Here is a 21,404-nt window from a genome sequence, read left to right on the forward strand (position 1 = left end):
TAGATAGCTCTTACAAACATTTACTTGGCAGCTTTTTAATTATTAACAGTATAAGGAGAAGCAGAAAGTTGCTTTCCCCAGTGTTTGAATTTTAGCAGCAAAAATGCCTGCAAACTGCCAAATATTAATGATATAGGAGGCATTTGGTAAAAAGATTCCAAATAGTGAAGTATGGTGCAACAGTGTGCACTGCCATTCTGCAAACTACAAAGGATGGGAGGATCTTGTCTCACTTGGAAGCAACACAGAGCTGACAAAATGCTGCTGACAAACCCAAACTGAAGTTATCAGTGCGGTCCCTGAATAGCGACTCTCTTAGAAAACTGTTGCATCAGATTTCTATCTAACTGCTAGCGAATGCACAAGGAAGCAAATCCTCATTACTGGGAATTCCTTATCTTTAGCAATACAGAGCTTCAGACGCCCACCATGTACTTCTGTGGAAGTACATGGGTACTTTGAGAATGCTATTGGGATTGCCTGTAATTCAGAAAAAGCAATAAAAAAATCAGATGCTCTAGGAATTGAGCTAGGCCCCAAAACACAAGCTTTAAAGACAACGTATTTCTATACAGAAATATCTATACCTTCCCTCCTTGCAGCCATGCATCACCTGGTCTGAACCCAAGCCTGTCCCTGCAATATGGACATCCTCTTGCTGCCTCCTGGCCTCAGGTTACCACATGCGTTTAGTTATTTGCTCACTTTGGGGAAGGCCAGGAGAGGCTGAGGACCATCCAGGTCCTCAAATTATAGCAGGCACCCGAAATGTGATGTTAAACCAAATAAGATTCAGGCAGGCAATAACATTCTCTCACTTAAGTATCTGTTGTGTATATATACACATGTGTTTGGAGAATGTTTCCTAGAAAAAGACTAACATGAAAACAAACAACTGAGGTATTTTTTCCTTCCCAAGAGAGATCTCAAAACCCTCAAGGGAGCCGCCATAGAGCAATATTCTGGGGTCCCGAGGGTGTTTTTACAAGTACTCACATAAACGCTCAGCAGGCAGCACAGGGCTGGTCCAGCGTACGTGGATCGGCACTAGCAGCAACCGGCAACACAAGGAATCATCCTCACGTCGCACCTAGGACAGGAAACACTGTGAAGCACGATGACAGGAGAGCACCGCACACGGCACGTTAGCACCGCGAAGCGCCTGTAGACCATTTAAATACCCGCTTTTAGTGCAAAACGGGCATTTAAAGCGCCGCGGGCGCAGCAGTGGCGGCGGGACGGGGCGGGGGGCGCCGGCGCAGTCCCGCGGGCGCATCCCGGCTCGGAGCCGCCTGCGCCGCGGCCTGGGTGGCCCCGCGGCGCCGGGGAGCCCCCGGGGAGCCCCCGCGGAGCGCGGCGGGGCCGCCCGCGCCGACCCCCGCGGCCGCCGCCCTCACCCGCCGCCTCGCGCCGCGGCTCCTGTCAGGCCCGCGCGCCCCCGCGCACGCGCGCGCCGCCGCCTCGCGCTGAGGGGGGGGGCGCCAGGGCGCGCACTGCGCGCGTGCGCAAAGCGGGCGGCGGGCGCCGAGTGCGCAGGCGCCGCGCGCGCTGCGGCGGGGGCGGGCGGGGGGCTGCCCTGAGGCGCGGGGCGGGCGGCCGCGGGGCGAAGCCGCTGGGCGCCCGTTCGGGAGCCTCGCAGCGGGGCCCGGTGTCCTCAGCGGGGCGAGCCTGAGGCAGAAAAGTCGCTTCAGGGGCTGCTCCGCGCCCGGGGGGCTGCCGCCGTGGACAGTTGACTCCCCTCGGCTGCCGCGGCCTGTTTACGACTGTATAAACGGCGGCCGCACTAAGGATTGTTAGCCGGGAGTGCTTAAGTGACCCATAAAGCTGTAATCTTTTATACGGTGCCGTAAAACTCTCGCAACTTGGTCACGCGGGCCCTTGCCGAGCAGATAATGCTCCTTTCCTGCTGCGCCTGATAGACATGGTAAAGGGCTGCAAGGAAGGATGCGACGCAGTGACAAAAAGTAACACAAAAATGCATAAAACCCCCAGCGCCGAGTGCGACGTTTGCTTGTGGCTGCTTCTGAAGGGTCTTGAAGAGCGCTTGCTCTGAAAGAAATTGTGTCCCCGACATCAAATGAAGCTAAGGAGTTAGCGAGCAAAGTAGGGTGGAGAGATGCATAGGAAAAATTCTGAAGATGGATAGGCAAAATTCCATAGGATTCGGTAAGGGGATGAAAAGCTTCCAGGCGTGTTCAATATTTAGGGCACCCTTTTACTGGAGTGCTTTGATCCTTTGAAGTTGGTGCATGTTTAGGCTTTGGCACCCCTCTGAGGGAAGACAGTGCCAGTATACTCATGTTTCCCAAGGGAAACCGAGGCGTGAAAATGGTGTGCAAATAAACCTGAGGATTGAGGGACTTTAGAGAAGCAAGCCAGGGCATGGGGAAATTGAAGGATTTCTTTCTGAATCGTGAAAGAGGACCCAAACTGAAGGTACCCTCTAATTGAAACACTATTTTGAGTGTTCGGAAAGTACAAGTAGTTGCAGGCTCTCTCCAAATTCCTGCACGGATGCTCAGCAGGGTGTTATTGGGAGATAACCTAGGAGAATAACGCGTCACCTTTTCTAGTGAACTCAGGCTAGAGTTATGGTCTGAATAGCGAACGCGATGGAGTCTACTTGGCACAGGCAATGGAGTCACTGGAAAGCTGGACTGAGAAAAGAATCACAGAGTCACAGGATGGCTGAGGTTGGAAGGAACTTCTGGATATCATCCAGTCCCACCCCCTGCTCCAGCAGGGACACCGAGAGCACAGGGCACAGGGCGGCATCCAGGTGGGTTTGAAGATCTCCAGAGAAGGAGCCTCCACAGCCTCTCTGGGCAGCCTGTTCCAGTGCTCTGTCACCCTCACAGGAAAGAAGTTCTTCCTCACGTGGAGATGGAATTTCCTGTGTTTTAATTTCTACCCATTACCAAGAGGTAGAAAGGGTCCTTACCCCTTGTCCTGTTGCTGGCCACCACTGAGAAGAGTTTGGCCCCATCCTCCCTACACTCTCCCCTTAGGTGCTTGTACATGTTGGTCAGATCCCCTCTCAGTCTTCTCTTGCCCAGGCTAAACAGGCCCAGCTTTCTTAGTCTTTATTTGTATGATAGAAGTAAAGGAGTGAAAGCAAGAAGGGAAGGACAGCAAGGGATGCCCGAGTGGTGGAACAGGCTTCATGGAGGAAGACTATGTGTGCACAGGAGCTTTTAGGAGAGCGGGCAGAGCATCAGCAGGGGAGGACAGAGCGCACAGAAGGTGCTTAACCCCACGGAAGGTGCTTAACCCCGAGCAGGGCTAGAGAAATCGGCTGCGCTTGTAGCAATGCTGCCCGCACGGCAAGCTTGTGAAGCCTGGCAAAGTGTGACCTCCTGTGGGTAAAACCGGGAATTACCGTGGGATAATCGAGCAACACGTTTCCCATCACCTGCTGCTATCTGAATGTAGAGCTTGCGGTGTGAAGCACCTTTCCTACCACTCGTGTCGGCCAGATGTGGCTCCCGGCCCCTGGGCACGCTGCCCGTGCCTGTCCTGGCAGTGATGGGGTGGCTTTCGCCATGCACAGATTGGGTGCACATCCCAGGGAGAAATCAGGAGACAGCGTCCTAAAGCAGCCACCCTTTCCCCTTCAGGAAAAGGTGCCAGGACATAACCATGGTGGGACGCAGAGTACGCTCTCATGACACGAGCTAAACCAAAACATGCAGCGACTGCCCCCCTGCATCCTGCTTGGACTTTGAGGCACACTCTGCAGACCCGGATGAAGGAGTAAATGGCACTTGATTTACGTCCTGCGCTGTCTTTGACATCTTAGGCCCTGTGCTCCTCCGCGCCATCCCGCGGGCAGCACTGCTTCCCAGGGCGCTTGCTGGATTTCACCCGGCAAACTGGGACTTTGCTGTTCCAGCATTTGCATCCTTAGGACATCTTGTATGACGGAACGGGAGCAGTGAGGGAGCAAGTGCCAAAGCAAGAGGTGATCTCATTATTTTGCCCTCTGGAGCACAGAATAAACTGAACCTGCAGCGAAGAGTTAGAAGAAGATGAAGTTCCCCCATGGCCCATGGCTGGAGTGGATTCCCACTGATGCAAAATCTGCTTGCCAGGGTGGACTCCTAGCTCTGAGTCCATGGTGAGGCAAATCCTGCAATTAGTGTTTCCAAGGGTGTGGAAAGAGGTCGGAGCGCAAGCAGCCTTGGTGGGTCCTCGGAGCGTGGCCGCCGCGCGCACCTGCGCCGCAGCGTGAATCGCGGCTCTGTGCCCCTCCTGCGCGCGCTGTTTTCATTAGCGCCTGTTCCCGGGTTCAGGGCCATTCTCGCCTCCAGCTGAACAAACAATTTCCGTGCATGTAAAAAAACCCAGCCCGGTGCTAATAGGCAGCTCCCCCCACCGCCCCCGCTCCCCTCTGCCACCTTTTGTGCACTTGGCAGGACAAAAAAGTGGCGCTATTACCTGGCTTATTATCGGCACGGGACTGTAATTTACGGGGCCTGCTTGGGAAAGTGCCATGCTGGAAACATTTACGGCCCACTTAGAGCCCTGTGGGGTGGCGGGGAGGCTGCGGAGGGGAAGCTGGTTGTTCCACCCCTGCAGAACAGCGCGTGGCCCCAGTGCTCTCCGTGCCCGCTGGCTGTGGCGTGCTGGGAGGTCAGGCCCGGCCCTGCGGCTGCCACGCTGAAGGTGCAGGACAGACGTACGGCCCTGCTGTCCTCAGGAAACAGCACAGTCTTGTACCCACTCCACCTTGAAAGCTTGTTCACTTCCCTGTTTTCTACCTCCTTTGGTGCTGCACAGTCTCTCCCCTCTCACCAGAACCTCCCTCATCTTTTTTGGATGGCATTCACTTCCCCAAGTTTGCCATCTGCTGTAATTTTGTCCTTTGAGCTCCATCTGTGCTGCGCAGAGGAGAGAGATGGAAGCCTCCTGAGGGCAAACCAGCTCATTTTGTCTTGGACAACTCGGATGAAACAGGTCACTCTGGAGCTGCTTCTGTTTCTGCTCCTAGAGTTTCGATATTCAGGCCAGACTGGGTGATGATCTTTCACACCACTAAATTTAGTGGAGGTGAAATCCACCTCTTCTTACTTATTTATTTATTTTTTTTTTTGGGGGGGAGGGGGAAGTTCACATCAGCTGCAGGATCTGAGGCAACTTTAGGCCTTATTCTGTTGACTGAGTCCCAGGCGCTCCATGCCCAGGTCAGATCTTTGCCTGGGCCCCAGACAGGGTGATGCAGTCTCTGAGCGGCAATCCTAGTGCTGGATCCCACTGCCAACAGAGGAGCCCCACAATCCAGAAGGGCTTCAGTGCGTCCTGCAGGATGCAAGTGATCTGGGTGATACTAAAGCCTCCACTTAGAGCGAAATAAATGGGAAAAGGGGGGAAAAGAAAAAAAATAAGACCAAAAAATACCTGCCTTAAAAGGGTTCAGTGTGTGCGCACCTGATAAAAATCATAACATGGGATCAGCTTTCTGCTTTGCTTGCTTGGCTTTTGGCGTGCCTAACCATGCTCTGGCAGGCAGGGCAAATTTCCCTCTCCCTGGGGTCGTTAAAAAGACCATTTCCCCATTTCAAGAGAGGGAGGAGGTGGAGCGGGAAGCGGAGCGGGGCGGACGCTAGCCCGGCCGGTGCTGCCGCTCCGCGCCGCGTTGGGCACGTGGGACGGAGGGCCTGCATGGGTATGAAAGCAAACGCACATCTGGAAGTTCCTCCAGTTAATTGGGCAATTATTCATAGCACTTTTGCTGGAAGCAGCCGGCTAGTGCCGAGCCAAAACCAACAAGGACAGGCGTGGGCGTCCTCCGTCGCCCACGCGGAGCGGGGTGGTGCGCGGGACGAGGTGGGGCGTGGGTTAAGTGGGCAGGGAATGGAGCCACTCTGGGTGACGGGAAGGAGCCGGGAAGCGCTGCAAGATGCTGGGGAAGCGCTTGCCTAGCAGGGCTCCGGCTGGGAGCTGCTGCCCTGGAGCACCAGGAGAGTGCAGTGCCCCTGTGTTGGGGTTTATTAGGAGCTTGTCAGGCCGTGGTGTTGGTGAAGGTAGTGCAGACCCAGCTGTGCTCTGTGGCACTTTGCTCCTCATAAATAGTGGATACGCTGCCATTGCTGCCCAGTGCCTGCCTGAGCTGGGCGCTGACAGCCCTTGGTCACCTCGTCCGTCCTTCCTCACCGCCCAGGTCACTCTCCAGCAGTGGCTCTGCATCTCTGCTCATCTCTGGTGACCAAACGGGGCAGGGGCAGTGCTGGGGGACCATAATCCTTGCTGGCCTCGACGTTTCACTCCATGCGACCATGCTTGGGAGCCGGAGGCTGTGCCCGTGCTTTAGCTGGAGCAGCCTTCCCTGCAATAGGGCTCTACAGTTCCCCAGGGAGATAGGCAGGGGTGCCCTGCATGACATCAGCCTTGAAGCCTTGTCTTTCCCCTTTCTCGTATCCAAATCCCATGGGACATGGGATTTTTCCTGAGGCTGAGTGCTCCATGATTGCGTGTCACTGGGACAGCGCCACATCTCGAAAGTGGCTGCCTGGAACGGCGTCTGGCTGCTGTTTCCATGGCTTTGCCCAGTCCCTTCCCGCTGCTGAAGCTCATGGGAAGTCTGCCCCCCTTCCAGCGGAATATCTGTTACTGATAAAACGGATCCCCTTTTCCCAAATTGTGCCTTCCCCCGGGGGATGGGGGTGCTGTGCTCAGCCCATCTGCTTCCCGCCTCGCCTGGGAGTGCATCTCCAGCACTGGGAGATGTTGTGGCAGCCTTAGAAGTACAAGGAGGGTTGAGCTCCACTAGCATAATTAGAGCCAGCTCCAGCCAATCCCAGATGGAATGTGGAAGAAGAGTTCCAGTCGTTCCTTCATTCCTTGTCTTTCCCCTCTTCTATGAGCTGGGTCTTCTCTGGAGAATTTTAGTGCCATTAACTCAAGATCTGCTGTAGGATAATGTAGATCAGACAGACAGTTTGGCTCCAAGATGAGTGTGGGAGCGCAGGCGAGGCTGTGCTGGGTCTCACCATGGAGCTGTCTAGGGCAGGCTCCTCTCTCCAGCGAGTGCTCTAGGAAGGGCTCGGAGGAATGCAAGCATGGCGTGCTGCTCCCGCCTCTTCTCTGGCAGTCCCACATGTGGTGAAAGGTTTATCTAGCGGCTGATCAGCTAATATTTTGCATCTAAGTCCCGTTTTGAAGTGTTTTAGAAGCAGCTATGGTGCTAACCCACAAAGGCTTGGGGATGCAGAATTCCCTGCATGGGATCATAAGAGTGGTCTCAGAAGTACTTGTGGGTACCGTACATGAGCTGCTCAACCCCCCTGGCGACAGGGGAGCACAACTCCCGCTTCCACAGGAGGGATCAAATACTTTGAATGGCTTCTCCAAAGTCTCAGCGGGAATCCTGAACAAAGTGAGGCGTTGAAACCAGATGCTCGTGCTCCAAGTGGCTGTCCAGCCTCCCGCTTTGATAATTCCCCACACAGAGATCTAAGTTAGGATGAGAAGTGCTCACTGAGGAGCTAATGCTGAAATAAAAGGAACCAGAGAAAAAACCTTCTCTAAAGTCAATGTGGAAGACTTGCTTCAGAAGGATATCCCCAGGTAGAAAGAAGATTCTGTTGCTTTGTCTACGTTTCAGTCACAGACACTTTGGTAAGGATCAATCTGAGGAAACAAGATGCTGAAGGTGCTCAGAAAGCCAAGATGAATAATGTAGGACAAACGCAAGCGATACTGTGGCAGGGAGAGCAAGGACCGAGTCCAGCGCAGGAGCTGTCAGTGGTAGGCAAGGAGAAGGCGATTAGACCCCCAGCTCACTCGGCAGGGCCGGGAAAGGTCGCGTTTGAAGCAGGATGGTGCACAGGGCTGGGCACCGAAATGAAACAGCTGAGATATAAGCACCAAGGGAACAGCCCTCGCTCTCACTGAAGAGAATGGACCGACTCCCATTGACGTCAATGAGGGCTGAACTGGGACCCTTGCGAGAAATATATTGAACACAGACAAACCCAGCAAAGTCAAACCAGATGATGCAGGCTGCTTAACAGAGTCACAGGGAGCTTGTTGCGAAAGTTCCTAGCGAGGCAGTTCTGCCAAGCAGCCATCTCCAAGCCCAAAAGGCTCAAGCCTTGGAGAGGAGCGCAGGAGGCCGTGTCCTGCCGAAGGCACACGCAAGATGGAAGGTCTAGGATGGATCCCTGGCATGGCTCGACTCAATGCCTGCTTTCCTTGACCTCCTCAGCTACTTTGCCACAGCCATGGGTGCTTTTCGTTAACATGAGAGGATGTTTCCTCTTCCCGTGACCAAGCTTTTAATGAGACTGAAGGCTGGGTTGGGCTGGGCAAGTTATCACGGCTCAACGTGCTGCCACGCATGAGCTGACAGCGGGGGCATCTGTGCGCACACCCTTAATTCGTGCCACATGCGAGCCAAGCCGAGTTAGCCGACGTGGGGGAACCGCACTGAACTAGCTGCAGTGCCCTTACTTGCACGGGCTGAGCGAACACACGTGGGCCGTGAGGCTGGTGCGCAGTGACTGGGCTACCGCGTGACAGCCTGGTCTCCTGTTTGAGCCCGCTCTGTGACTCATCTCCCCAAATTCTGCCCGTGCTGCACTTCTCGGCCCCTTGTTTGAGATTCCCACGTCCTAGTTTACTCCGACTCAGGGACATCTGTGATCCTACCCCAGCTTCTGGTTTCTCTGGAAAGCTGTTTTGGCAGCTTTCCTGCCCTGCTCCTTGGAGTCATGGCACCCTTTTCCTGGGGAAAGGCTCTCCTAGGGATCTCCTTGGGATGCAGGTGCCAATGGACATGACCTCTCTCCACAAATGTCTGCCCTCTTTCTAGCCTGTCAGGCCTCCTTTGGCACTCTGACCTGCCTCATCTCCTTGGTCTTTGCTTGCTCTCTCTGCAGAAGTGAGTCAAGAAAAGGTGCCGCTCTCGAGCTCGAACCCAGGAGATACCGAGTTGCCTGGCCAGGTCAGTGGGACGATCTCTCTGGCACAGTGGGAGGTTGGCAAAGGTGAATGACTTAAAGGAGATGCAGGATGAAGTTATCGGGGTGGTTCATTAAACCCAAACCAGAAGTAGCTGATTTCCTGAACACTCCTGAGGATCTAAGTCCCTGAAAGTGGCCTAATTTGTCCAATACTGAGTCCTGGTTCTAGCTGTAGAGCAGAGGGACCTCAGTGAATCCAGCATGGCCATCCTCACTCTACACCACGCTGAAGCAGAATCCAGGCCTCAAAGTCCCATCTCAGTAAACCTGGAGCTTGGTGTCTCGGATTTGGTAGGAGAGCAGAGACAGACCCCAGTTACTGTTTTCAGGCAGGAAAATTCAAGCATGAGGAAGCCTTGGGATGGAGACAGGCAGGGGGCATTGTTGCTCTTAAAATGGGTTGCTGTCATATGCGCAGCTTAGATGTTTAGAGAAGGGTGGAATTTCACCCATGATCTCCCCCCAGCTAGACTGGTCTACAGCTTGGCCTTCCTTTTCATCCCCAATCCACTGACACAGCAGCATCTTGGACAGACCCCAGCTTCCTTGCTGTAAGAGCAGTGTTTTGAGGAGGAGCCGGGTCCAGTATTGTTCAACTTATTCAGCAGTGGCCTTCATGAAGGGACAGAGTGTACCCTCGGCAAGGTCACCACAAAGCTGGGAGGAGTGCCTGATGCACCACAGGGCTCTGGGACCTTCAGAGGGACCTTGACAGGCTGCAGAGATCAGCAGAGAGAAATCTCATGAAGTTCAACAAAGGCACGTGCAGAGACCTGCCCTATTCCTAGGAAGGGGTAACCCCAGTCACCAGGACAGGCTGGGGGGAAACCAGCAGGAAAGCAGGACTTCTTATTGCTGTCCAGAGGTATTTCCTGGGATTTTGCTTCCGCACAGAGCCACAGAATGGTTGAGGCTGATAGGGACCCCCTGCTCCAGCTCCAGAGCACATTGCACAGGGTGGCATCCAGACAGATTTGGAAGATCTCCAGAGAAGGAGACTCCACAGCCTCTCTGGGGCTCAGTCACCCTCACTGGAAGGATGTGGAGATCATGTGGAGATGGAACTTCCTGTGTTTTAATTTGTACCCATTACCCCTTGTCCTGTCACTGGTCTTGGTTGTATTCCAGGCAACCCTCTTACGCTGAAGGTCTCGGAAAACAGCTTCCCTCTGAAAGCAAGCAACCGAAGGGAGTGTGTTAGTCTAGTCACATGGGGGAGAGCCCGTTTCGTGCCTGTGGATAGGTCTCGATTTCCTGGGATAACAGCCTTATGCCAGGAGCCACGCATTAGCTGCTGTAGCAGCCTAACGTAAGTTTGTGGATCAGCTGCCTTTGGACCTCGAGGTGGGAAAGAGGCAGCCTCCCCTATGAGTCCTCCTAATTCTTCTTATTCATGGATATCTCATAGGGGTGAGGTGTCATGTTTATAGGGCTGATTTTGCCTTCTCCCTTGTCTCTCTACAGCAAATGCTATTCTCCTTGACATTGTGGGACCATTCACCAGCCTTTGATATCAGGCGTTTATTGACATATATTGGGATGTTTATTGACATGACAAGGTGCAGCAGCCAGTGCTGCCAAAGTCACTGCGTCCAGTGTCCTTTTATGGCAGGCTGGGGCTGTGGGCTCTGTGCCGTCCGAGAGAGCCCTGAGCTGTTTGCTCAATTTGCCCTTGGCCAGGATCAGATAAACAGTGAACTTGTATTATTTTTGTGCTTCTTCTTATGAGCAACTCAAGCACTGTAGCATACGCATTAGTGACTGACATTATTGTTTCCCCAATATTTTGTTCTCAGTGTTTAATGAAAACTGCCCGAAAGTATGAGACAATCATGGTCCTGTTGAGACCTAGGCTTGACTGATTCTTGTGGCTTTCTTGGCTGCTCGTTCCTTGAGATGGGAGGCATCTTCCCTCCATGAGGTCCTGCTGATCTTGGTTATCTCAGTGCTAAGCTCTGTGTTTCTTGATGGGGGCAGCCTCAGTGCAATGCCAGATGCAGTAAGTCTCTGTGAGCAGCAGACCCGAGGCAACCTGCCCTCCTCAGGTGGATCTGCTGGTGTTCAGGAAGGTGCAAGTCCAGCTGAAGCTACAGTGTGAAGAGGGTGTTCGGGACCTCTTCGACGTGAATAGGTTTCCTGTTGTCTAATGGAAGCTGAGCTCATACTGCAGCTCTCTGCGTGGGCTCATCCCATGCAGCGGGCAGGAGAGAGGGACCCTGTTCTGCAGATCTGATCAGACCTTTACACCTGTTGGATTTGGGTGAAACTGGCTGGTGGGTTCACAGCTGTGGGAGGGGCAGGATGGACAAACACAGTGTCTTTGCTAAAGTCTCATTTCCATTGGAAACTAGGTTAAAGCAGCCAGCTCCTCCATTCCCTGCTGGGTGGTGGCCGAAAGCACTGCGTAGGCAATGAGGACAGCGCATCCTGGCTCTCACGTGGTATTTTCTGTTGGTGCAAACTAATTCTGTGCCGCAGGAAGGAGCCAGCGGGCGCTGATCTACAGCAGCTGTCCTGAGACTGTACCTCTGTCTGCAGCTGCACTCTGAGGACTCTCCCAAGGCACGAGCAGAGTATGAAACCAAGGTTTGGGCTAGGAGAAGCTTGATTTTGGTCTCTGTCTCTAAGCTGCCTGGTTCCTGGCACAATATCCGTGCTCAGAGGCTCCATGCGCTGCAGTCTGGCAGCTCCTCTGGAATCATCTTTGCACTAGAGCCACGTGGTGCATCTTGCTGGTCCATCTCCTGCTTCCTACGAACAGCAGCTCCAGAGGGAGAGACATACACCGTGGGATGCATGACAGGTGCTTTCTGAAGCTCTTGTGTGATGCTCAGCTGGTTTATCCGGCTGGTTTAGGTACTGCAAGTCCAAGAGGAGAAGTAAAATGAGTTTTGTGCCGCAGTGTGTCTTGTGCTGTGCTGGAGGAGCTGGTCCCAGAGAGCAGGGGTGGTTCAGAAACAAACAGGACAACAAATATGAGCCCATGGGCAATGGGACAAAGTCTCAACCATCCACATTTGCCTGGAAGCCTTGGCACACTTGAGATGGTGGCATGTGCCCATTACCCCAGCCAGGCAGCCCAGTGCCCAGGCTCTGCAAGACTTTTCGGCATCACAACTGTGGAAGTCTTTCTTGGGAGCTGTACGTACACCTGCTTCCCATGGCCAAGAACTGCCTGGTTATTTAACGGATAGTGGCAAAAGGAGATGCTGACGTAGCTCACAGGCACTGCTGGAGGACACAGAGCTTCCCTTCCGCAAACCCTTTCTGCCTGAGCCAGAGGAGCCCCAGGGCCGGCGGCGAGGGACAGCGCAGTCCAAACGCTGCTCAGATGCGAGCGAGGTGAAGCGTGGCTGCAGCCAGCTGAGCCTGGGGCCGTCGCTGCACTGCTGGATGTGTTAGCTTAGGCAAATGGCCACGCTACTGCAGCTGCAGGTCTTCTGGGCTGGAGGAGATTCCCATGTAGGCAGCTCAGAGCAGTCCCGGAGAGCCTGGGGCTGCCTGTGTGCGACTGAGACACATGTCCATAAATGCTGCAGTCTGCTACTGTGTCTGTGCTCGCCTCTCTGCGCCTTTGGGTCAAGTAGTAAAAATTTTCTAGGTCTGGAGGCGAGCAGCCCAGGCCCTGCTGATGGACAACTAGAAAGACCCTGCTGGTGTGAGATGATCCCTGGGACACAACCCGGTGCAGGAGGATGTAATGCATGAACTACAAGTCCTTTGTGGGGGCAAGTGGCTGACAGCAGCCCTGGCTGCTGCACATCCCAGGGGAGTCGCAGGGCTGGAGCCCTCATGCTGGCAGTGTGTGTCTGAGGGGTAACCCCTCTGCTTGCCACCATTGCTGAACGCTGGAGAGATTAAACGTGCTAGGAAACGCTGTGTGTCTGGACCAGTGAGAGCCAGAAGTTCCAGGAAGGTCCCGCGCGGCTTGTTGGTTGTCTGGAAGCTGCTTGTTGCATTAGCTGTGACCCTCCAGGCCGGCTGGTGGAGATATCGACCAAAGCACAAGGAGCTGGGGCTGGTGAAAGCCGAGATCTCCACCTGGAGCTGCAATTCGAGCCGATCCTTTCCTCGGGCTGCAGGTGTGAGGGCGGCAGTGTCCTCAGAGGTGGAGGTGCCTAACGCTGATCTGCAGTGAATGCGATTGACCAAAGGTGCCTGGGGCCTCTGCTCAGGAGCTGCTCAAGGGACCCCAGCAAAAGAGGCTGGTCTAAACCTGGACCCACAGCCATGGATCTTCATCTCCCCAAAAACGCTTCTGCTGAGCTATATGGATTCACACAGTCACAGAAGGGTTGAGGCTGGAAGGGACCTCTGGAGATCATCTAGTCCAACCCTGCTCCAGCAGGGACACCCAGAGCACATGGCACAGGGCGGCATCCAGGCGGGTTTGAAGATCTCCAGAGAAGGAGACTCCACAGCCTCTCTGGGCAGCCTCTGCCAGGGCTCTGGCACCCTCACAGGAAAGAAGTTCTTCCTCACGTGGAGATGGAACTGCCTGAGTTTTAATTTGTACCCATTATTCCTTGTCATGTCACTGGCCACCACCGAGAAGAGTTTGGCCTCATCCTCCCTACACTCCCCTCAGGTGCTTGTACAGGTTGATCAGATCCCTCTCAGCCTTCTCTTCTCCAGGCTAAACAGGCCCTGCTCGCTCAGTCTTTCCTCACAGGACAGATGCTCCAGTCCCTTCATCATCTTTGTCCCTTTGCCCTGACCCCTCTCTAGAAACTCCACATCCCTTTTGTCCTGGGGAGTCAGGAACTGCCCCCAATGCTCCAGGTGCCTCCCCAGAACTGAGCAGAGGGGCAGGATCCCCTCCCTCGCTTGCTGGCAACGCTCCTCCTGCTGCTGCCAGGAGCCCATGGGCCTTCTTGGCCACAAGGGCACATTGCTGACTCATGGTTAATGTGTTGTCAACTAGGCATGGGCTTGTCCCAAACCCATGGCAGTCACAGCAGCCACGGAGATGCCCCCAAGCGCAGGAGCAGGGCCCAGGGGAGAGCTGCGTCTCAGTGACAACCCCGCTGGCAGCGCGGCCTGCCAGGGAATTACCCATTAGTGTGGAATGGATCCGAGATGAAACACTTGGGATTGCGACCACAACCAAAAATATTTCGAGCAGGATCAAACTGAAGCACACAAATCTGCTTGTTTCCTGCGTTCTCCGCAGAGAGCCAGTCTTAAAGGTCACGGAGCTGGTAATTGCAGCTGGGCACAAATGGATTTTGCTTTAGGAAAATGGCAATGGCAGCAAATTCCTGACCAGCATTGCCCTGTGGGGAGGAAGGGCGTGATTCCTCTCTCCTGCTTTTTGGCCCTAGGTTGAGGATCCTGGCTAAGGAGCCCTGAGATTGCTAGGACTCAGCAGAGGAGCACAGGGACAGGCTGTGTCACCGTGTCTGCCGCTGCTTCCCCACGCAGCCAGCAGCTGAACACCCCGAACAAGCGTCCCCTGGCGATGCTGGACCCTCTCCTTGCTGGGAGCCCCTCCAAGTGATGCTGCAAGGCTGGAAAGTCACAGCTCCCAATTGAACACAGAGTCCCAGGGATGCTGCCTCCGGAGGAGCGATACAGAAGCCGGGCACATATCTGGTACAGCCATACGTAGGAGCATGCAGCGCTATGCTAGTGCCTGCATCCTTCTCTTCTGCTAGCCTTGTGTCTAATTATGTGGTTTACTTTCTGAACTAAGAACATGTACTTTAAATTTGGCAATGCCTCCTTAATTCAAAGAGCACTTTCAAGATGCTCAGCTATGTTTGGCAATCGCGGTCTGTTTTCATTAGTAAAATGATACCAAAATGATATCAAAGTCTGTTCTTGTGGCCCCCATGGGAAGAGATGCCAAACACAAATCCATCTTGAGGAGCGAGCTGGATTTACAAACTTCCTCTGGCCGTGCCGGTTAGCGCAGCGATGAGGCCGTGCCGGCCGCAGCAGCGGCAGAGGGTGCCCCTTCCCTCCCAGCTGCCGCTGCAGGTAGCTGGGCAGTGCTGCCTGGCCTGGAGCAGGCTGGAAAACACGGGGATGAATGGCCGGGGGCTGTGGGCGCAGGCCTGGCAGAGGTCTGTGGGATGTGGCAGGCCTGGCTCTTCTTTGTGAGCTTTTCCTGCTGTGACTCGGGCAGAGACCTTGTCCCCTCAGCTGCTGCGGTCTCTCAGAGCATCCCTGGGGACACAGAATCATAGAATCATTATGGTTGGAAAAGACCTTCAAGATCATCGAGTCCAACTGTAAGCCCTTCAACACCATCCTGCTAAACCATATCCCTAAGTGCCTCATCTACATGTTTCTTGAAGGCGACAGTGACTCCACCACTTCCATGGGCAGCCTGTTCCAAGACTTGACCATTCTTTCCATGTAGAAATTCCTTCTAATGTCTAACATGAACCTCCCCTGGCGCAACTTGAGGCTGTTTCTTCTTGTTCTATCCATAGCTATTCTGGAGAAGAGATCAGCCCCCACCTCCTTACAGCCTCCTCTCAGGTAGCTGTAGAGAGCAATACGGCCTCCCCGGAGCCGCCTCTTCACACTAAACAACCCCCGGCCGCTCTTCCTATGGTCTGTGCTCCAGCCCTTGCCCAGCTTCGCTGCCCTTCTCTGGACACGCTCCAGCACCTCCATGTCCTCCTTGTAGCGAGGGGCCCAAGGCTGAACACAGTGTTCGAGGGGCGGCCTCACCAGTGCTGAGCTCAGGGGGACGATCCCTTCCCTGCTCCTGCTGGCTGCGCTGTTCCTGACACCAGCCAGGAGGCTGCTGGACTTCTTGGCCACCTGGGCTCACTGCAGGCTCCTGTTCAGCCAGCAGAGCAATGGGCACTGGGGCTGATGTGGCCAAGGCCGTGCCACCATCCATGGCAGAGAGCAGAGCGAATGTCAAGCCTCAGCCCTGGGCACAGGGCTGCCAGGGCTGTCCACTAGAGACTTCCCCATGTTCCCCTTTGCCACATTTCTCCTTGGATTCCTGCATCTCTCTCCTGTGACCCTGGAAGCCACATCACACATGAAACCTATGGTAGATGTCTCTATGCTGATGCACGTATTTTTCCTTTCTTCCCTTTCCATGGCTGTTTGTCCTGAGCCATGGAGGGGACGCACATGGTTTATTTTTTGGCCCTGTGCTCGGGACACCCACGTGCCCTCTGGAGGGGAACAGCACCCATGTGCTTGCCTGGTGCCCCCTCTCTGGGGAACTGTGTGTGATGGAGGTGCGGGCAGGGCACAGACATCCTCACTCCCTGCGCTCGCACTGTTGCCCAGCCATGGTCCATCACCTTGCTCTGCCATAGTTTTCGTTTTCAGCAAAATGTGGAGAACATTATGTGCCACCTGGATGGAAACTCTTAGCCAGTGTAATCAGGGGCTGCTCTTGTCACAGGTGGACCTTTGTGCCCTTGAGCTTCAGTTCCTCCAAACAGCTTTAATCCTTCCCATTCCACATCCCCTGAGCTACTCCGCATACCTGGCCAGGGACACCCATTTACAACAACCCCCACCAACCTCTACATTTATGGCCTTCACTTCACTGCCTCGTGAGCCCCAGAAGCCACCCTTCAAGAAGGTGCCCTGGGAACGTGTAGTTCACTGCTCAAATGCTGGATGCTGTTGCCTGGCACAGACCTGTGATGGGAATGGGAGTGGGACCCACATCCCGCATGCCTGCAGGTGCAGACCTCAGTGTGTCTAACAAACAGTTTGGGGTGTCAACCATCTCTAGGTTTGCCTGTTAACACAGATGATCTGGCCTTCAGGGCAGGGATGGGTCCTGATGGAGCTGAAAGTGCGTTTCTCCAAGGTGCTAGGTCCTCGCTGCCCATGGAGCTCTGCACACACCCAGGTACGTTGGCTTGGCGCTGGGGAGCAGCGACCATCCCTGCCGGTGCTGCCCACTTAAAAGCACAAGCGGAGGGAAGTGATTCACTTGGAGCCACCCAGGGAGCCGGCGGCAGAGCTGGGAATAAAGCACAAGTCTTCTCCTGCTCAAACTGCTAACGCAGCCAGCTCTTCCAGGGAGGTCGGAGGCTTTCAAGAGGACCATGAACTATTCTCTTGCCTGCTTCAGCAATTTCCAGAGAATCAGGGCTTCAGAAACAACCCTATACCCCTGTCACAAAAAAAGGAGCTCTGCTCCAAGGGGCAAGCTCCTTGCAGGGGCAAGAACAGTTGTTTAGAAAAATACGATCCTAATCCTAAACAACAAGGCTGCTGCTCTGCCAAGGCGCAGCATGAAGGTGTTTGAGCCGTGATGGGGACCATGAGTGAGGTGTGTGGAGATGCTGCGTGTCCAGCCCATGGGTGCTCCCGCTCGCAGGCTGCTGTTGCCAGCCCTGCACCCACAGAGGTGGCAGTGGGGACAGTCCAGGGGCAGCGCAGCCACAGTGCAGGCGACGAGCCAGGGTCAGTGCCCTGAGCCCACCCTGCTGAGGGGCCAAGTGCTGTCCCTAAACCAGGGGACTTCAAGTCACATAAACTTCAGGGTCAAACCTCACCCTTGGGCAAAATGAAACTGCTGAGGTGGGATCACGGCAAAGCCTGTGTCAGCCACATGAGGGATCTTGGGAACTCTCATCCAGCCACAGTCCCCTGGCGCCACTGCTGCCCAGCAGAGCGTCCTCGAGGCAGAGCTGAGGGCTGAAGGCCGGCCTGGCCTTTCCCAGGCCACCTGCTCCCCTGCTGGGGCACGGCAGCCTTCCCCTCCCCACTGCACCGCTTCCCTGGGATTCGGCTTTTGGAGCAGCTTATCTCTGTTTCCAGTGCTCGAGCCCGGCCACGCGGCGCATGTTTCTTGTTTGTTTGTTGTGTCAGAGCTGCGCTCCGCCAGCCGCGATGGCAGCCGAGCCGCAGCGACCACAGGGCTGGCCCTTGCGCAGCGCCTCAGCCGGGCTGCGCGAGCGGCCGGGGCCGAGCGAGGCGGCCGCGGTGGCCGGAGGCGACAGCCCTGGCAGAAAGGCTGTTTGTTTACCCTGGGCCGCAGGCGCAGGCTGTGGGGCAGGGGCCAAGCCACAGTGTCTGGCAAGCAACTGCGAGGGCCTGGAGCGCGCAAGACGTGCGAGCTGTGGTTACTGCAGACGGAGGAGCCGGTGCACTGCTCTGGCATGGGCTTGGAGGAGAAGCGTCGCTGGGTTTGGAAGGAGGGATGGGGAGCCCTGTCTCCATACCATGATCGGCTCACTCTGTTTGGGTTTCCAGCAATGGGTCCAGGGGTTGATCTCACGTCTGCCCTCCTTCCCTGCGCCTGCAGAGAGCAGTGAGGGCCACTTACCTGGCAGCTCCTGCTGCTCTGAACAAGGGCCAAGAGGGGTTCCCAGAGGTGCCATTCTGGATCATCTGCAGCCCTGTGGGCCAAAGGGCTCCAGCTGTTTGGATGCCCCGTGTGCTCTGACATCTCTCTTGAAACACCCATGTGCTCACGTGAATAGATTACCCAACCAGTAAGGCCACTCTGGAGTGGGGACAGTGCAAATCCTTCTAAGAGCATCTTTCTGCTGAGGAGGCAGAGAGCACTTGGCCCTTGGTCCTTCTTGGAGGAGAAGGACCCTCCCTTACCCAGAGGAAACCCAGGGGCAGCTCATTGCCTGAGGCCAGAGGTGCACAGCATGGCTGGGATGGAGACCTGTTCATCCCAGTCAGATCCTTACACTGGCGCTTCTTCATCCCCTGCTCTCCACAGCACAGATCTGTCTTGGCTGGGAGGGCATCTTGTTGAGGCTGGGCCTCCCCCATGGCTGGAGGAGGCCTCTTTGGAGCTGGCTGGGCCTCCGTGACCTGGAGAACAAGCTCCCTTGTGGCTGGCACGTCCTTCCCAGAGAGTCAGGCCCTCTCCAAACGAGAGTCTCTTGGTCTTAGGCATCCTCTTCGATGTCGCTCTCCTCTCTGGCTGGCATAGAAACACTTGGTGCTCAGAGGCAGCCAGGTGGGATAAGGCTTGATGGCTGCTGTGCAACGAGTGTCCATTTCTGTCTGTGCCAACCCACCTGGGAGGAGGCCCCTCATCTCCTGCTGGCCCCTGGCACTGCTCTCTGCTCGTATCAAATACGTCCTCTGGATCAGTTCTGCCGGGCCAGCCGGGCTTTTCAACCACTTATGTTGGGGAAGCAAGCTTCTGGAAGCCCCGTGAAGCCCTGTCCTCCCATGGCTGCTGGAAGAGCCTCGGAGCTGCTGCTGCACCCTGGGACCACAGCAAAATCATGGCACATTGGATGGCCTCAACTGCTGCGATGGTGCAGGGGACTGGGATGGGGACGGGAGCACAGATCAGCCCTGGTGTCGTCCTCCCGCTGCATCGCCTGCCACATCCTGCTGATCTCTGCTCTCAGATGCTTCCATGTCCCCTTGGCCCACCTGAGGCCATGGTTTCTCCTCCAAACTAGATGTCCCCGACCATTTCTGAGGACTCTTTGTGCTGGGGGGAGGAGCGGGTCCCTCTGGGGTTAGTGATGGGAAGAGCTGGCGCTGTGCCGTGTGTCCAGGACTCTCCACCTGAGCATCCCAAAGTCCACTGTGCATCTTGGCCTGTGCTGCGATGTCAGTGGCAGTGGAGTCTTCTTGTTCCTTCTCCTCCTCCTCTGCTGGGGAGGGCAAAGCCGGGTGCTTCCGGGGGCCACTCAGGGCAATTTGGTGCTTCCTGGGGCCATGAGGGCAATTTGGCTGCTCCTCACCCACTGCCCTTTTTGCTGGGCCTGTGGGAGCTTGGCGCTGCATTGACCAGCCATGCTGCAGCTGGGCTCTGCGTGGCGATGCTGCTGCTCTGGGTGACGTCAGCTCCGTCCGCAGCAGCTGCAGAGCTGTCAGTGTGTTGCAGGAAAGGCCAGGCTGCCTTCAGCAGCAATGTATGGGGTCCTGTCCCTGCAGGGAGGCTCTGGGGGGAACCAAAAGGCCAGGGGTGGGAGTTGGCTGGTGATGCCAGGGTCCAGAAAAGAAGAACAGCAGCTGCAGAAGTGGACGGACCCTCCTAATCTTCTGGCTGATGTCCCTTCACAGGCATTCATGGCTCCGCTATCTACCTCCCATGTGGCTCCCAGATCCTGTCCGTTTGCTGGGTCTTGGGTTCTCTGGGGGTAGCACAACTGCTCAGAGGTGTCCCAAGGGGCACAGGCATCTGGGGTGGCTGAGGGCAGGCAGGGCTTCGGGAGCCCGTTTCTCCCTGGGAAGATGACAGGGTCCTGCGGGGCAGGACATCAGTGAGAGCAGGGTTGGGGCTGGGTGAAGACTGGCTGCTCTGTGAATACTGAGGCACAGGGACCTGAATACTTGTTTGAGCTCCTGGAAGAAAGACCCTGTATCGACTGAAGCCCGTTTCCCATTGCACCAGCGGTCTGTCCCCACACCAATCCAAACACCAAGCTCCTTCATGCATTGCCAGGACCTTTACCCAGAAATACCCAAGCAAGTGCTGCTCAGTCCTTGCCCTGTCCCTCTCCTAATTGGGCTTTGCTGCCAGGAATTGCTCCTCCTGGAAGCTCTTGAAGACCTGACCTATGTCCATTCTCCCATCTGGGGGGCTCTCCTGGAACCTGTGATGCTTCTAGGCAAGGGACGGGATGTGGGACAGGGGGGCTGGCAAAGGAAGGTGCTGTGTGCTCAGTGTGGATGCTGAGGCCACCCCTTGTGCCCGGCAGCCCCGGCACAGCAAGCGCACGGGGCCGCCTTTGCTTGGGGTGGCTGCGGGGCTGCGACGGAGGGGACAGGAGAGGGCACCGTGTGTCCCCGAGCCACAGCCGGAGGCTTTTTCCCTTTTGTCCCATGCCCCAGCAGCAAGGTGGGGCTGCGCCAAGGTGTGGAGCCGGCCCAAGCGGGAATTGCTGCCAAGCCAGAGCGGCGGCTGGTGGCCCTGCTCCCAGCGGAGAGCATTTTGACTGGTGTTTAATTCCGTCCATTGTGATTCTAGCTGCAAGACCACTTTTGCAGGGAGCTTGTCCTCATTGCAGCAGAGTCGTCTGCTGGCATTTTCCAACCATGGACCCCGGCGCCGCTGCCTCTGGTGGTGGGAAGCACCAGAAGCCGAGGCTCATCCCGCTCCTTCGCCCTTCCTAGCCCTGTCTGGCCCCACAGGGGTGCTCAGCTCCTCCGCCGCAGCCCGGCAGGCAGAGGGTGAGCGTCTCTGTGCGAAAGTCAAATGCTCCTTGTATGGACTGCAGACAGCTGGAAGTGGAAGGGAGGGAGAAAGAAAAGAGAAAGAGGAAAAGAAAATAAATAAAGAAAGAGCAACTGAGGTCAAAGCATCCTGCAGAAATAACCTGAGCTCTTCTGTTGCCCTCGGCTAGTGGGCAGCTCCAGGAGGGCTGGTGTGTGGATGGAAGACAAGGAGAACACCAGGCTTTTACTTCGTCCTTCTGGGTGAATAACTTGGAGGACGATTCCTCCACACGGGATTTCCAGGAACAAGCAGGCTTGTGTGGGGCAGGGTGGCCTGGGGAGCAGAGAAACATCAGGGTACTG

The sequence above is a fragment of the Tinamus guttatus genome, unplaced genomic scaffold (genome assembly GCF_059628265.1).
Source record: "Tinamus guttatus ecotype Peru unplaced genomic scaffold, ASM5962826v1 Tinamus_guttatus_pri_ptg000172l, whole genome shotgun sequence".
In the NCBI taxonomy this organism is placed as follows: Eukaryota; Metazoa; Chordata; class Aves; order Tinamiformes; family Tinamidae; genus Tinamus; species Tinamus guttatus.